This window comes from Rhinatrema bivittatum, chromosome 14 (assembly GCF_901001135.1).
Source record: "Rhinatrema bivittatum chromosome 14, aRhiBiv1.1, whole genome shotgun sequence".
Classification (NCBI taxonomy): domain Eukaryota; kingdom Metazoa; phylum Chordata; class Amphibia; order Gymnophiona; family Rhinatrematidae; genus Rhinatrema; species Rhinatrema bivittatum.
The window spans coordinates 11,824,471-11,840,225 of NC_042628.1; the positions used below are offsets into that span (position 1 = coordinate 11,824,471).

Below are 15,755 nucleotides of genomic sequence, written 5' to 3' on the forward strand. Positions count from 1 at the left end.
CTTCATGGCTTACTACCCAGCTTTATAATAATCTAAACTGCCCCCAGAATTAGTGACTGCTGCCTGAACATCTGGCCTCGTAAGTCCCCGTGGCTTTGCTGGACAGTACCTGGCCATCATCAACCTCCTAGCATTGACCTGGTTGGTTCTGGGAATTTGTAGCCTGCTGGTACCAGCCTGGCTAGCCCGTGCCCAGCGATATCTCACTAGGTCCTGCTTTCTTTCTCCACCCTTTTTGTCCTTTTCTCTCCCCTTGTCTCTGCTGGTTATTGGAATGAAGGGTAAGTTATTTGTAATACTGCAATCTCCTAATCCTGTTCTTGCCACAGTCTTGGAATATCTAGTCTCCCTAGTTACCTGCTGCAGTGCCATAGACTCCCAGCTCATCTTTTGCTTTCACTTCACTACTAGGGACCCTCTGTGCTTATCCCATGTTATTTTAACCATAAGAAACTTGCTGGGCAGACTGTATGGACTATTTGGGCTTTTTCTGCTGTCATTACTGTGTTACTATGTATGTTACTATGGTTTTATTTCGTTACCATATTTGTCTTAACTGCCTCCACTGAGAGTCCGTTCCGTGCATCCACCATCCTGTCAGTGAAGAAATATTTTCTGATATTGCTCCCGAGTTTGCCCTCCTGGAGTCTCATCTAGGATCTCTTGCTCAAAAGTGTTTTTTCCTCAAAAAAAAAAAGGAAAAAAAAATGTTTGTACCTGATTTATTTAGTAAGATGAACACAACATGGAATAAGGATTTGACACGGATTAAGATAAAGGAGGGAGCAGCCAGAATGGGAGTAAGAAGTAGCAACAATAGCCAGGGTTACATGAAAGGAATGTTTCCGACCACAGCCTTTGTGGTTAAAGGGAGTGGGTGAGGGAGATTAAGACCTGAGACAGTGGGAGGAGAGAAAGTGATTTCCCAAAATTGAACAGATCCCTGGCAGAAAGATGTTTTTGAACTGATATCCCAGGATTTCTCCTGCATCGCAGGCCACTGCCTCATTCCTCGTACTTCAGAGTTTCATCCTATACACGCAGCATTTGATGGTGCGCTCTTACTCCTCTCCCAGCTCTGAAATCTCCGTGAGCACTGTTAATTTGGTCTCTTCTCTCAAAAAAACAATCCTAGAATCTGGGTGGGAAAAAAAAAACCTGTAGGGATGAGCTTGCACTAAACCTGTATTGCATAATTATCCTGACTTCTGAATCTTTAAGTAGAACAAAACGCACTTGATCAGTTGAATGAAGCCCCTTCTTTAGCTGTGCAGCATGTCTGCCATCGGGTTTTGTCTGGATTTTTCCAGGACCGCTCAGCTCTGGAGCTGCTGCTTTCTTTTCTTTGCCCCCTCTCCCCTCTTACATTTTGTGTAAATTGCTTCATGGCAGAAAACCTGCCAGTCTGAAATTACCCAGATTTCAGACAAGTCATTGATTTTTATCTTGACACCTATTAGAGACAAAATCAAATCTCTTTTTTATTACCAATTCCTGGAGATGAGAGAAGTGACAGCTTTGATAAAGCGGGCAGACGAGAGCTGCTGAGCGCCTGCTGGCGGGCTGCGTTTAGCGCAGGACCTGTCACCCGGCTCTCCTTTAATTGGGTCGCAGTCGTCAGAAGGGGGGGATAAAAGCGCTCAGCTCGGTTATCAGATGCTGCGCTGTGGTACGAGAAGCGAGACGCTGTTTGTACTGCTGGTCCTAGCTGGCATAATTATCTCATGATAGCTGTCTTAGTAGCACATTGCACGGGGCTAGACATTTGAGGAGTGGCTTCTCCCTGTTCAGCATGTGGAATTCAGAGGAAGCCACTGAATTGGTAAACAATGTCAACTTGGCCATTAGGCAATCTTTGAGATGCTTGAAAACCCATCTGCCATGGTGTATTCTAGACTGATACTGCTTAACAGCACGAGTAGGTTGGCGTATCATTTAATTTGCATGTTTTCTAATCATGCAGGAACCTTTTCTAAAGACACAATTCACACTTTGGTTTTTCCAGTATATGTAGCTGGACAGCAAATGGAATTTATTTTTTTAAAGAGGGGAAGGGGAGCAGGGTAATTTTAGAACTTCCTGATTTGGTGCAGAGTTTGCAGGTACTTTTTACTCCTGGACTTTATACTAATTTTCATGCATGTAATCTTTCTCTTTAAAAATAAAATAATTATCCAAGAAAACGTACCTGCACTCGTTTCTAGTTTTCTGAGATTAAATACTTTTCACAATTCAAAAGCATGTGCTTCAAGCACAAGCCCCCCTCCCCACCACACGCGTACTTATACCCGTATATAGGGTAAAAGCGCTGCTTTGCTCATGAAAATGGCTTTGAAAATGACCCTCCCGAAATTCAGATGTGATAGTTACCTTGAGATGTAATCAGTAATCATGGGCTGCATCCCCATGCTTTCTCCGTGTACCCTAGAAAACTCCTTGAACAGCATAGTGTGGTTTCTAATTAAATATAGCCTATTAAAACAATTACCTTTATGAGGCATCAAAACTAGAAATGCCAGAGAACCTCTGAAACAAATACAAAAGAAAAGCCTGTGAATGGAATAAACTGACAGTGCATCAAAGGTGAAACACAACACAATTTTAAGCTGATAATAAACAAAGTTTCTTAAGTGAGTAAGGTTTAGTTTTTCTGAACCCAAACGTACATGCTGCCAGTTCAGAAGCAACATAATTAAGGATGGCAAAATCTGGCATTTCAGAAGATTTAGTCTGAAGGTAAAGCAGAGTTGCTTACCTGTAACAGGTGTTCTCCAAGGACAGCAGGATAGTCCTCACAAATGGGTGACATCGGATGGAGCCCCGGTCTGGAACTTTGATCTCAAAGATTCTAGAACTTTCAAACATGCCGTACTGAGCATGTGCAGCTGTACTTATTAACCCACCCCTAGGCAGAGTCCCTCAGTCCATGATATAGCTCATACAAGGAGAAACCAACTCCCAGGGGAGGCGGGTGGGTTTCATGAGGACTGTCCTCGGAGAACACCTGTTACAGGTAAGTAACTGCTTTCTCTGAGGACAAGCAGAATGGTAGTCCTCACACATGAGAGATTCCTAAGCTATAGGCTGTCCAAGCAGGACAAAGTGAGAGAGCCTTTTTCCTGTGAGGCAGCCGATCCACCAAAGGGGTCTAGATGGGAAAAGAGTTGGGTTCTAAAATAAGAAAACCATAGAACAGACTGAGACACAAAATCCCGATGCATAGCAAAGGCACCTAAGGCAGGAGAGTGATGTGAGTGCCAGCAAGAAACATTGTCCACGTCATGTAAACCATTACAAGCAGGATTTTGGATCAGTAAACCCTAACAACAACAGTAGGTCTAGAACCTCCTGGATACAGGAAAAAATTTAGAGTTGTAAACAAGAGAAGGACTCTTGGACGAAGACTGCATAGTTTCCTTCGTTGTTACAAGACAATTGAAAAACCAGGAGCCTGAGAGCTCCCCAGAAACTGTGGTACACTGGCATCCAAAGGACAGAATGCATCTACAGAAGTGTGCCCATGTTTGGCTGATAGGCACAATGGGCAGAAAAACCCAAGCAACCCTTGAAAGAATAATCAGCAACAACGTCAGGGTCTGTGACAGACCCTACAAGCCAAAGCACCAGACATAGCTGACCATGCAGGACAGCATCAAAGGTTTCAGGGGATGAAAAGCAATCCCTGAATGGGACTACTAGCCCAAACCCCCAGGCAAGGAGATAAGTTAGGCCTGAAGCTCACTCACACTGCACCATATCAAGGGCAAGGCTATCCATCCTGACTACAGGAGAGTTCAGGTGAGCAGGAAGGCACTTTGGTTGCTTTTCTCATTTCACTAGGTTGCCCAGTCTGCCACTGTTAGCTACTTTCAGATGGGATAGGCCACCAAGATAATCAACGGAGGAACCACAGCAAAAATGGTCCAATGACCGCCGCTGCTGTCCCCAGTCCTGGCCTACAATGAGAGGCACAGATTCAAAGCATTGAGGCTTCAGTTCGGTGATAACCTGCAAGGGACAGAACCCTAGGGGCTTCCCTACAAAGGGGCTTTGTGCCCCGGGAGAGGGTCAAAAGACACATTCTTCTGAGGAAGGAGAAGACTCCCAAAACTACCCTCCTGTTGTCTACAATATTGCTTAACTTTTAATCATCCCCTCTATTAATTTATTAATGGAATGTTTTATGTTCAAATATTTGTCCTTTAATATCATATTATTTATATTTTATCTTATATCTACTCTTTTCATATTGTTTTTAGTTTAATTCATTATGTATGTATCATTGTGAGCCGCCTAGATGGATTGTTACTAATTTTATTAGCGGTATATAAAACTTAAAAAAAACAAAAACCTCCCCTAAGGGTTCAACCAGAAACGCAGTCCTAGGTCAGTCCAGTGGCTGTGGCCACTGGTCAGTCCAGTGGCTTGTGGCCTGGTTTGGCCTCTGTTTCCAACAGAGGCCAAACCAGGCCACAAGAACCTGGCAATTACCCAAACACTAAGAAGATCCCATGCTACTGATGCAATTAATAGCAGTAGGTATTCCCTAAGACTGAGCACCACCTGTTAGAGTTATTGGCTGCATGCTGCCAAAAAAACCAGTGTGTGTGATGACAACTTCCTTGCCAGTGCTCCCCAGCACTTTGTGATACAGAACTGATGAGGAGGCTGATAACTTGACGTGACAATGGCAGAACCCTGGCATGGCTGAGTACTGCACAGACCAGGAGAATGCCGCCTGCCATTGCCCGAGGCACTTGGAGCAGATGTCTTGCCGTACCCCAACCGGGCATGCTGCGCTCCACTGTCACACTAACTCCCAGTAGCGTGAATAGGAACAGTGTGAGAACAGCATCCCCAGTACCACTGGGGCTCTGGTTATGGCATGGTGGTGAGCGGCATTCTATGGCGTTGGCCCCTCCAGTACCTGATAACTCTCCAAGACTCTGGACACAGCCCTTGAAATTGCGTCGGAAATGGCTCACCGCCATTTCCCTTATGGAACGGCAGCAGCAAAGTCCATGGTGACCAACAGTGCCTGTGGTGCTCTGTGGTGTGTCCTACGGTATCCAACCACATCTACTGGAGCCCACTGTGGTGACAGCACCATAGGGCCAATAGCTTTCTTGCGCTCACCAACAGTGGATCACATCAAGAGCACCAAATGACACTGCTCCCTGGTCTTCGATGGCGCTTGACCATGTCTTGATCAGTTTAACTGTATTTAGCGCCATTCCCAACGCCATAGGCACCCACAGACATCAACACCGGGCGACAGCGATAGACCCCCCAGTGCCCAAAGGCATCAATGGATCAGCAGCAACCAAGGATACCAGGGGCAATTGCAGGCAGAGGCTCTATAGCCCCAACATAGCCCTAACATGTCTCATCGGTGCCCTAAGGAACCGATGACTGCCAGGGCCATTGATTGTTCCCTTCGGCTCACCTATCTATCTGAGGGCATCTATCCATCTGAGCTCAATAGCGTCTCTCTCCAATGGCAAAGGCTGGCAATAACTTCACCAATGCTCATTAGCACTATTGGTGCACAAATCCAGGCAGGGCCTCCGATGGCCCCCACCCCAATCCCAGCAGCTCAGGTCCCCAAGATCGGCAGTATCCATGATGCCGGTGATGGGAAATTAGGATGCCCTTTGGTGCCCCCTCAGGACGCTGCAATGAACCTAAAGGGCACTGGACCACTGTGTCTGGATAACTCGGTGTCCTGGGGTGCCTTGAGTGGATGGCAAACTCTGTGCTCGATCCGTAAAAGTCCGAAACTCCTGTCACCCGAGAGCTCCAGTGGCACTCAAGGGCTGTTGAGCCCCAGCGGTTGATGGCCTTGAGGATGACCATGGCGCTAAATGGCGATTCCAGTGCTCGACCCTGTTGAGCAGCAAGGAATGGCATTGGTGGCCAACACGTCCTATGGTCTCCATGGTGGCCCCACACCTTGATGGTATTGAGGCAGCTCCGTACCGCGATGGCATTGAGGGTGGCCATGGCATTGAGGCCATGCACCTTGACAGCATTAAAGGCTGCCACAGCATTGAGGCCGTGGACCTTGATGGGCATCAAGAGTTAGCCATGCATGCACCTCAATGGGATCGAGGGCTTTGATGGCCCCAAGGGCAGCGATAGCATTGAGGGGGATTGTGGCGCTCAATAGCAGCCCTGGTCCCTGATACTAGAGGTTGGTGCCGCTACTCCATCACATCGAGGCCCAAGGTGCTTGATGACTTCAGTGCATCAAGACGATTCCTACGGCACAGAATGCCCTTATGGCATCGAGGGTGGTCACGCACCTTGACGGCATTGAGGGTGCCCCAGCACCTCGATGGCATCCAGGGTGACCACGACATTCAATGGCATTCCTGGTCTCTAATGCAGACCTGACATCAATGTGTCAGATCAGCGGTGTGCTGGTCACAGATGTGCACAGGCAACAGTTAGTGGGCATGGCACCAAAGGTGCAGCAGCAAGCTGCACCTCACTAATAACCTCACTAATGCAAATAGACTGCACTGCCATAACAGCAAGCAGGAGGGGAGGCTACATCATCCAGGGCTTCTGCCTATGGAGACTAGTTCTTTTGAATTTGGGGAGGATGCGCTTTCCCCCCCACAGGAATGGTGTGATTCTCTATCTCTTCACTGTCTGAACCTCCACTGATGCCGATCGATCAGTGAAACGACATGGTACTCTTGCCCGGCTAGAACTCAGGTGAATTCCAGCCTCAGCGGCCTACATGGATCACCCGTGGACTGCATTCTGTCAGTTCTGCCAGCACCTGACAAAGGTACAAAAGCAGACAATGCAAGGAGAGTACACAGATACTAAACTGCTGGTCCAGTATTTAATAAAGGATAGTAATAGACTCTGCCAGACTGCACAGTGACTATGGCCCACCATGCGGCTGACAGACAGTAGAAAGAAGAGGAAAAAGGAAAATAAAATAAAACTACCATAAGGGAAAGGAAAGAAAAATAGCTGCAGTTCTAGAAAAAATCACTTACAAAAACTGAGAGGAGAGAGCAAAGCTGAATACCGTAACACCTGCAACCACACGGCTCCGTGGAAAGCAGAGTTGGTAATCTGTAACAGATGTTCTCCAAGGACAGCAGGATGTTAGTCCTCAAACATGGGTGACATCATCAGATGGAGCCCTGCGTGGAAATGAGCATACCCAGCATGCCACTATCCACGCTTCCACGCCGGGTCTTTCTTCAGTCTTATATCATAGAATTCACAAAAAATAAAATAAAGCTAAAGAAACCCAACTCCGCAGGGTGGCGGGCCGGTTTCGTAAGGACAAACATCCTGCTGACCTTGGAGAACACCTGTTACAGGTAAGCACCTCTGCTTTCTCTAAAGACAAGCAGGATGGTAGTCCTCACACATGAGTGAATATGTAGCTATAGGCTGCTCCCAAATATAAGGCGCAATTAACAGGTACAAACGTGCACAACAGCTACTGCTGCTACAACACTGGGAGAAAGCCTGCACCCAAACCAGGACCCAAGATAGGAAGAGTTGGGCTCATGGTTGGAAAACATTACAGACTATTGACTGACCGAAATGACTGTCACGTTGCCCATCTTTATCCAAACAGTAATGGGAGGCGAAGGTGTGGAGAGAAGTCCAAGTCGCCGCCCTGCAGATCTCAAACACGGGGAACCGCATGCAAGTGAACTACCAAAGCAGACATGGCTCGCACTTAATGAGGTTTGATGTGGCTCTCAAGTTTAGTCCCCTTAAGTGTAGCAGAAAGTAAAACAGTCCACTAGCCAGTTGGATAAAGTCTGGATACTGAGACTCCCAACCATTTCTTGTCAAAGGAGACACAACGTTGCGTGGACTGACGGTGAGACGCCATCTGGTTCAGATAAAAGGCCAGGGCCCATTTACAGTCTAGAGCAGTGGTTCTCAACCCTGTCCTGGGGACCCCCCCCCCCCCCCCAGCCAGTTGGGTTTTCAGGATATCCACAATGAATATGCATGAGAGAAAATTTGCATACACTGCCTCCATAACATGCAAATTTTCTCTCATGCATATTCATTGTGGATATCCTGAAAACCAGACTGGCTGGGGGGGTCCCCAGGACAGGGTTGAGAACCACTGGTCTAGAGTGTGCAGGACACACTCACCTTGATGGAGTGAGGTCTTGGAGAAAAGGTGGGTAGGATAATGGATTGATTGAGATGGAACTCCATAACCACCTTCGGAAGGAACTTTGGATATGTATGCAAAATCACCTTATCATGGAAAAATTTTGTATAAGGTGGGTATGACACCAAAGCCTGAAGTTCGCTGATCCTGTGTGCTAAGGTGACCACCACCAGGAAGATGACCTTCCAGGATAGGTACTTAAGGTTGCAAGACCTCAGGGGCTCAAACGGTGCCCTCATGAGATGAGTCAAGCCCACGTTGAGGTCCCAGGAGGCCACTGGGGGTCGAATTGGAGGCTTAAGCTGTAATAAACCTCACATAAAACGCCCCACAAGCGGACGGATGGAGATGGGTCCGCCATTTGTCCCCTGATGATATACCCCTATGGCACTAAGGTGAATTCTGACAGAGGTGGTCTTCAAGCCAGCTTCTGACAGGTGCAACAGGTAGTCCAAACGTCTCAGTATGGAGCAGGAGAACGGGTCCAATCCGTTCTCCTCACACCAACCGAGAACTGTTTCCGCTTGAGGTTGTTTGATCTCCTAGTGGAAGGCTTCCTTGACTCCAGCACTCGAGACACGCCGTCCAAAAGGCCCAGGGTCTGTAGGGTCACTCAGTCGACATCCATGCCGTGAGGAGCAAGGCTCAGAGGTTGGTGTTGTGCAGCCTGCCCTGATCCTGTGTGATCAGATCTGGAGCAGTCCCCAGCCAGATCAGAGGACACGCATCCAGGTCTTGCAGGAGCGGGAACCAGATATGAAGTGGCCAAAAAGGCGTGATCAGGATCATGGTGCCTTGGTTCTGTTGGAGTTTTTGGTGTGTCTTCGAGACTAGCGGCAGCGGGGGATACACGTACAGGAGGCCGGTGCCCCAGTGATGCGAGAAGGCATCTGACCCCGACCTCCTGTCTGCCCTGACCAGGGAGCAGAACTGATCCACTTTCTTGTTGTCCAGGGAAGCAAATGGATCTATGTCCGGGGTTCCCCACAGGCGGAAGATGCAGACCACCACTTCCTGTGAAGAGTGAGCAAAGCTGAATACCATGGCATCTGTGACTACATGGCTTTGTGGGAAAAAAACAGACTGAGGGACTTTGCCTGGGGGGGGGGGGGGGGGGGGGTAGGGTGATTACTACAGCTGCACATGCTCAGTAGAGCATGTTTGAAAGTTCTAGAATCTTTGAGATCAAAGTTTCAGGCTGGGGCTCCATCCGATTTTGTTACCCATGTGTGAGGACTTAACATGCTGCTGTCCTCTGAGAATCATAATATATATCATCATCATATCACTAGTGAATGAAATGTATCTTTCCGTGCTAGATGGGGGGTGAATAATGAAAACCTTTCAAAAAAATGGAAATATTTTTTAATTGAATGACTAGTTATGCCATTGCCTTCTGAAACATTCATGAGTACAGCATGAGGCAATGGCAATTCTCCTTTAAACAAGGTAAGTATTTCAGCTATTAATGCCTTCATAACAGCAAGACTACACACAAACGGTGAACATTTACCATTGCTTTTTTTTTTTTGGCAGTATGAAGCACTTCAGATAATGTTGAAAATTCATCGTATGTGACTTTTCAGTTTATAGCTGTCAGTATCCGGAGCTCACTGCATGCAAATATTTTGATCAGAATCCATTAAAAATTAAAGACTTTATGTAGCCGATATTGGATATTGGAGAGGTGGCATCTTTTAGGTGCTTTATTTTCCAAAGAAACATTTATTTTAGATTGATTTCCTTTCTAGAATTAAATAGTTGAGTTGTGTAGGTCTCAGTAAGCCTATTTCACTGTGGCCCTGATCCAGTTGATACTCCCACACTCATGTCATATGCCTCTCTTTGTTTCCTAATTTATCTTCACTCTGTGCTGTGTTGCTGCTGGACTGGCCACATGTATTGACTGACAATAGAACAGTGATGAAAAGGTGTTTGTTTAACCCACCCTCAACCTAATCTCACCCAGAGAAGAAGCAGAAATGTTGGTAGCTATGTGATGTAGTGTATGTACACCTGTCAAAGCTTCACTCTCTCCTTTTGTACTGGGACAGTTTGAATCATAGCTGTAGGGTTTTTTTTTCTATTCTCTGCTCCCTTTTATCAGGCGAGCGTTTTGCACAGAGCTGTAGACTTCATTGATTTTTCCATACCATATAAAGCCTGCAGTTTGGATATTATTCACTGCTTATATCTTTGTTACCAATAAAATCCTCCACCTTCTGCAAGAAATGCTGATAATTAAGGAAGCCGCCTAGACCTACTGAAGAGAGAGATCTGTCCAACAAAAGCAGAACAAAAATAGCTGTGATTCAACAAGGTCTGAAGTGCTTTTGGTTTCTGTTGCAATTTTTTTCATATAGTTTGGAGAAATTGTCATGATTGACTCTTTAAACTTTTTTTTTGTTTTATTTTTGTTTTATTAAAGCTTATCAGTTGCAGAGCACCAGTGCTGCTGTAGAGCACAGAGCTAACTCCCTATGGCTGAGGACAGCAGCATTAACCTGCAATTTGTTCCTCAGGCCAACATACACACACAGTAACATATTAATAGTATATCATCTGAACATAAGAAATTGCCATACTGGGTCAGACCAAGGGTCCATCAAGCCCAGCATCCTGTTTCCAGCAGTGGCCAATCCAGGCTATAAGTTCTTGGCAAGTACCTAAACACTAAGTAGATCCCACACTACTGTTGCTAGTAATAGCAGTGACTGTTCCTCATGTCAACCCGATCAATAGCAGTCAATGGACCTCTCCTCCAAGAACTTATCCCAACCTTTTTTAAACCCAGCTACACTAACTGCACTAACCATATCCTCTGGCAACAAATTTCCAGAGCTTAATTGTGCATTGAGTGAAAAAGAATTATCTCTGATTAGTTTAAAATGTGCTACTTGCTAACTTCATGGAGTGCCCCCTAGTCCTTCTGTTATCTGAAAGAGTAAATAACCGATTCACATCTACCCATTCAAGACCTCTCATGATTTTAAAGGCCTCTATCATATCCCCCCTCAGTCCGTCTCTTCTCCAAGCTGAACAGCCCTAACCTCTTTAGCCTTTCCTCATAGGGAAGCTGTTCCATCCGCTTTATCATTTTGGTTGCCCTTCTCTGTACCTTCTCTAGTGCAGCTATATTTTTTTTGAGATGCGGCGACCAGAATTGTACACAGTACTTAAAGTGGGGTTTCTCCCTGGAGCGATACAGAGGCATTATGACATTTTCCGTTTTATTCACTATTCCCTTCTTAATTCCTAACATTCTGTTTGCTTTTTTGACTGCTGCAGCACACTGAGCCGACGATTTCAATGTATTATCCACTATGACGCCTAGATCTCTTTCCTGGGTGTAGCTCCTAATATGGAACCTAACATCGTGTAACTACAGCAAGGGTTATTTTTCCCTATATGCAACACCTTGCACTTGTCCACATTAAATTTCATCTGCCATTTGGATGCCCAATCTTACAGTCTCGCAAGGCCCCCTGCAATTTATCACAATCCACTTGTGATTTAACTATGCTAAATGATTTTGTATCATCTGCAAATTTGATTACCTCACTCGTCTTATTCCTTTCCAGATCATTTATAAATATATTGAAAACCAACGATCCAAGTACAGATTCCTGAGGCACTCCACAGTTTATCCTTTTCCACTGAGAAAATTCACCATTTAATTCTACTCTGTTTCCTGTCTTTTAATCAATTTGTAATCCACGAAAGGACATCGCCTCCTGTCCCATGATCTTTATCCTGTTGGACTCTATACACTCCCGGACATAAAGTGCCACACCCCCCACCAAGTTGATCCTCCCTATCATTGCGATATAATTTGTACTCTGATATAGCACTGACCCATTGGTTATCCTCCTTCCACCAGGTCTGTGAGATGCCAATTACGTCTATCTCATCATTCACTGCTATACATTCTAACTCTCCCATCTTACTTCTTAGACTTCTGGCATTGGCATACTGACATTTCAAAGTGTGTGTTGTATTTATATTAGCAGCCTGCTTTTCAGTTCATAGGGATAATTTGGAATTCTTTAACTCAGGTGATTCTTTTACTTATAGGCACATGGACTATGTTTGCTTTTATTGGAACCTCTCCACCTGGGATGCCCTAAATCACCTGTTTCATTAGTATCCTTCAAAGATACATTCCTCCGAACCATGCACTGCTGAGTGACTGGCGGCTTTCCCCCTTGTTCTGATGGTGGCACTTCGTAAATTACACATTCTGTTTACAGAAGCAAATTCTGGTTTCGTTATGAAAAGGAAAATTCACCTTAGCTGTCTTGCATGTTGTATTCTGCATTCCTCCCGCCTCCTATCCTTCCACCCTTCTCTCTTTTTCTTGCTCTCTTGGGCTCCTTTTGCTGCATGGGAGGAGATTCTTGCAAGTTTAACTGCTTGAAGGAAGATTGATTAAAATCAGCAACAGTTTGAGTTAATTGGATCCATATGCTGGGAAAAGAGCTTGACTAGTTAGAAGTTCTTATAATTAGTTCACAGCTGGTTGGTGAGAAAAACAGAACTGCATTTACAGTTCAGAGAGGGGAATATTTAAAGACCAACTCACTTCTGCCTCTTCTTCTTCAGATGTTGAAAGAGGACGAGAAACAGGAGATTATCCATCTGGCATGCAGAATCCTGGAGGGCTGAAATTTTGTTTTCACAGCCTTCCTGTGTGTAGGTGAATCTTAAGACCCAAATTATTTCATTTTTTTTAAAGCACTTGCAGTGTATACAGTGCTTTGCAAGGTGATTTGATTTCAAAATTTCACGCATACCTTATGCTCTGCATCAATGAGTTACTGTACCTGGCAAGTACTGACAGATCCTGAAGAATCATGTGAAAATACTACATTTATGTATTTTAAAACATTTCTGAATTGCTCCCTGCAGGGTAATTTTTAAAATACTCAATTAAAGAATAACAAACAAGGTAAACACAAAAATCATATTACTTATGAAATACATCAACACACAAAAACCATAAGAATCATAAGAGATGCTGTAAACTAGCGCCAGCATATTCAGATCAATCTCCTTAAGGGTTATGCTTTAATGAGCTCCCAGTACTTGTGATATGGGCTATGCCAGTACATAGTGCTCTTCCTTGGCCTTCTTGAGGTGCCTGCATCATTCTAGCACCCCGTGAATCTCATTTTGAGATCTCATAGCCAGTATGAAGCAACCTACTTGAATATATAATTCAGTAACAGAGTAACAGTGGCAGATGAAGACCAATGGTTCCTTCAGTCTGGCCAGCAAGTTGCTCGTGGTAGAAAATGCCATTTTGCAGATAGCCCCATGCTTTCTGTCAAGGGTAATAACTGCTGTGGATTGCCCTTAACAGATGGTATGGTGGTAACCTGCACAGAGCAGTTGTCACTACCCTTAACAGAGAAGGCATTGGAGTAACTTGCTTGGAACGGCAGTTACTACCCTAAACAACTGGATGGGCCATTTAGATCTTTATCTGCTGTCATTTACTATGTTACTACTACCCAAGCCAAATTCCCTAGCTTACTACTGCCTATCCTGCCATGTTCTCAGATAAGCTGTCATGTCTTCAGAAACGAGGATAACCCGCCCTGTTCCAAACTCAATCCCACATTATCCTTCTCCAGGCTGCCCCACCATGTTCCAAGCTAAGTTTCTCTCCTGTGTGGCTGCACACAAACTGCATTATAACTTAATGTTGTTGCCTGGCTTAGCTTCCCTGCCCACTGCAACAAATATAGTGAGAAAATGCTAATACACAATGATGATATAAACAAGTGGCATCTGTACACTCAATGAAGAGAAATAACTTAGGACAAATTGTTCAAGTAGATGGAGTGGTTAGGGAACACTTCTGGCAGTGCAAAGAGAAATGGCGCCGGCGGAGAAGATATAGGCTCGCTTCCCTTGAAACTTCGGCTCTGTCATTTAGATCAGAGGTTGAAACTGGCAGGAGTCTAGTAGTTCCCAGTTCTTTGGTCCCTTTCTTGTAGGAGCTTCATTCTCGTCAAAGTATTAATCTGCACTGTTGCAGACTGAAATTCCAGGATGTAATAGACTTAGTGTAGATACAATACAATTTTCTCCAGTGATCTTTAAGCTGACTCTTTGAAGCTTGATGGATATCATAGCCTCAAATGATCTAGTATCACTTGAGCTGAATGATCTGGGATTTGTTTAACAGAACTACTTTCTAAAATGTAAATGTGTGAGGTTAATGTCCACCATGTTTTATGACCTTGATTAGCACCTTGCGATTGGGTGATAGCTGAAGGTATGATTTTTCAGGGTTATTGGATTGTTTTTTAATAAGGCAATTTGGTGCAATTGCTTTCATTTATCTTGCTAGTCTAGTGAATCTAAATCCTAAACAAAAAAAAAAATGTATGAAAGAACATAAACCTTACTACCATCGAAAGAAATATTGGTCTTTTGTTTATGCTACACTGTGAACCACCACCTGGATCCAAAGTGACACACTCATTAATGTGGTATCTTCAAGGCCTTTCTTGCTACTTGTAATTTGATCAGTAGCAGTTCATGTCTCCTAGCTTTTTGGAAGCATCTTTTTTGCTGGTAGTTAATCCCAGTGTGTATTTAAACCTTGGTGGATCCTTTTTCTTAATTGTTCTCGGCTAGTGCTGCACCAGTCATTGGAGATCTGCCTGTTGCTAGGCCCTTAGCATATTGGATTTAGTCTGCTGGCTATTGTTTGCTATCTATAATAGGGTAGATGATGATAGTGCAAGCAGCTTACATTTCCATGACTATCACCCAGCTGAGTACCACAGAGTCCTGGCGTTGTTGATTGGCATTGCTTCTGTAGCAGAGTGGATTAAGGCTGGTGAATGGTTTCGAGAAGAAAGTGCCCTGACCCTGGCAGTATTATTTCTCCTCCTGAGTAAATAACAGTTTGTTTTTATTGTGTGCTCAGAGGGTAGGGGGAGAGTTTAAATATGGATTCCCTCAGCTTATGGCAACCAACCTTAAAAGCAGATCAGAGGCCATCAATTTGCTGGAAGAAATGGAGAAGCTTCTAATAAAAGAATTGTAGTTACAGTAGCAGTGCAGCAGAATATGGAAACGGGACTTGAAGATTTTTTTTTTTCATGCACTTGCCCACCCCCTATTCTATCCAACATAATTGCAAATTTGATAAACCGCTTGATTTGGTGGACTGAAATTGTGCACCTAGAACCATAAAATTAGAAAACTGTTTACCCTAAAATAGATCTTGCACCTGGTGATTGATAACTGTCAGCTGGGGCTGCATAACTTTAACATGCATAAAAAGAATTTTAAATAGATTAGAAAATATAAAATACTAGTAGTAAAAGCCCGTCCAAGGATGGGGAAATACTGTGAAGTGTAGGGAGTGCATAATTGAGATGTGTGATAGTAAGGAAGGCAGGCTGAGCTCAGATATACTGTATGATAGTGGAGAGGAGATTGGACAATTCAGAGAGAGAGAGGGGGCAGAGTTGGGGAGTATACGGTGGATTGGACAGTACTGAGAGAGAGGGTGGAGAAGAGTACAGGGAGAGAGAGGGGCGGAGCAAGAAAGTACAGGGAGGGA

The 15,755-nt window shown here is 44.7% G+C and overlaps 1 protein-coding gene across 5 annotated transcripts in view; it reads left to right on the forward strand.

Moving 5' to 3' along the window:
* Nucleotides 1–15,755, forward strand: part of MAD1L1 (mitotic arrest deficient 1 like 1) — an 841,854-nt gene that overhangs the window by 348,312 nt on the left and 477,787 nt on the right. The gene's annotated exons all lie outside the window — the stretch shown is intronic.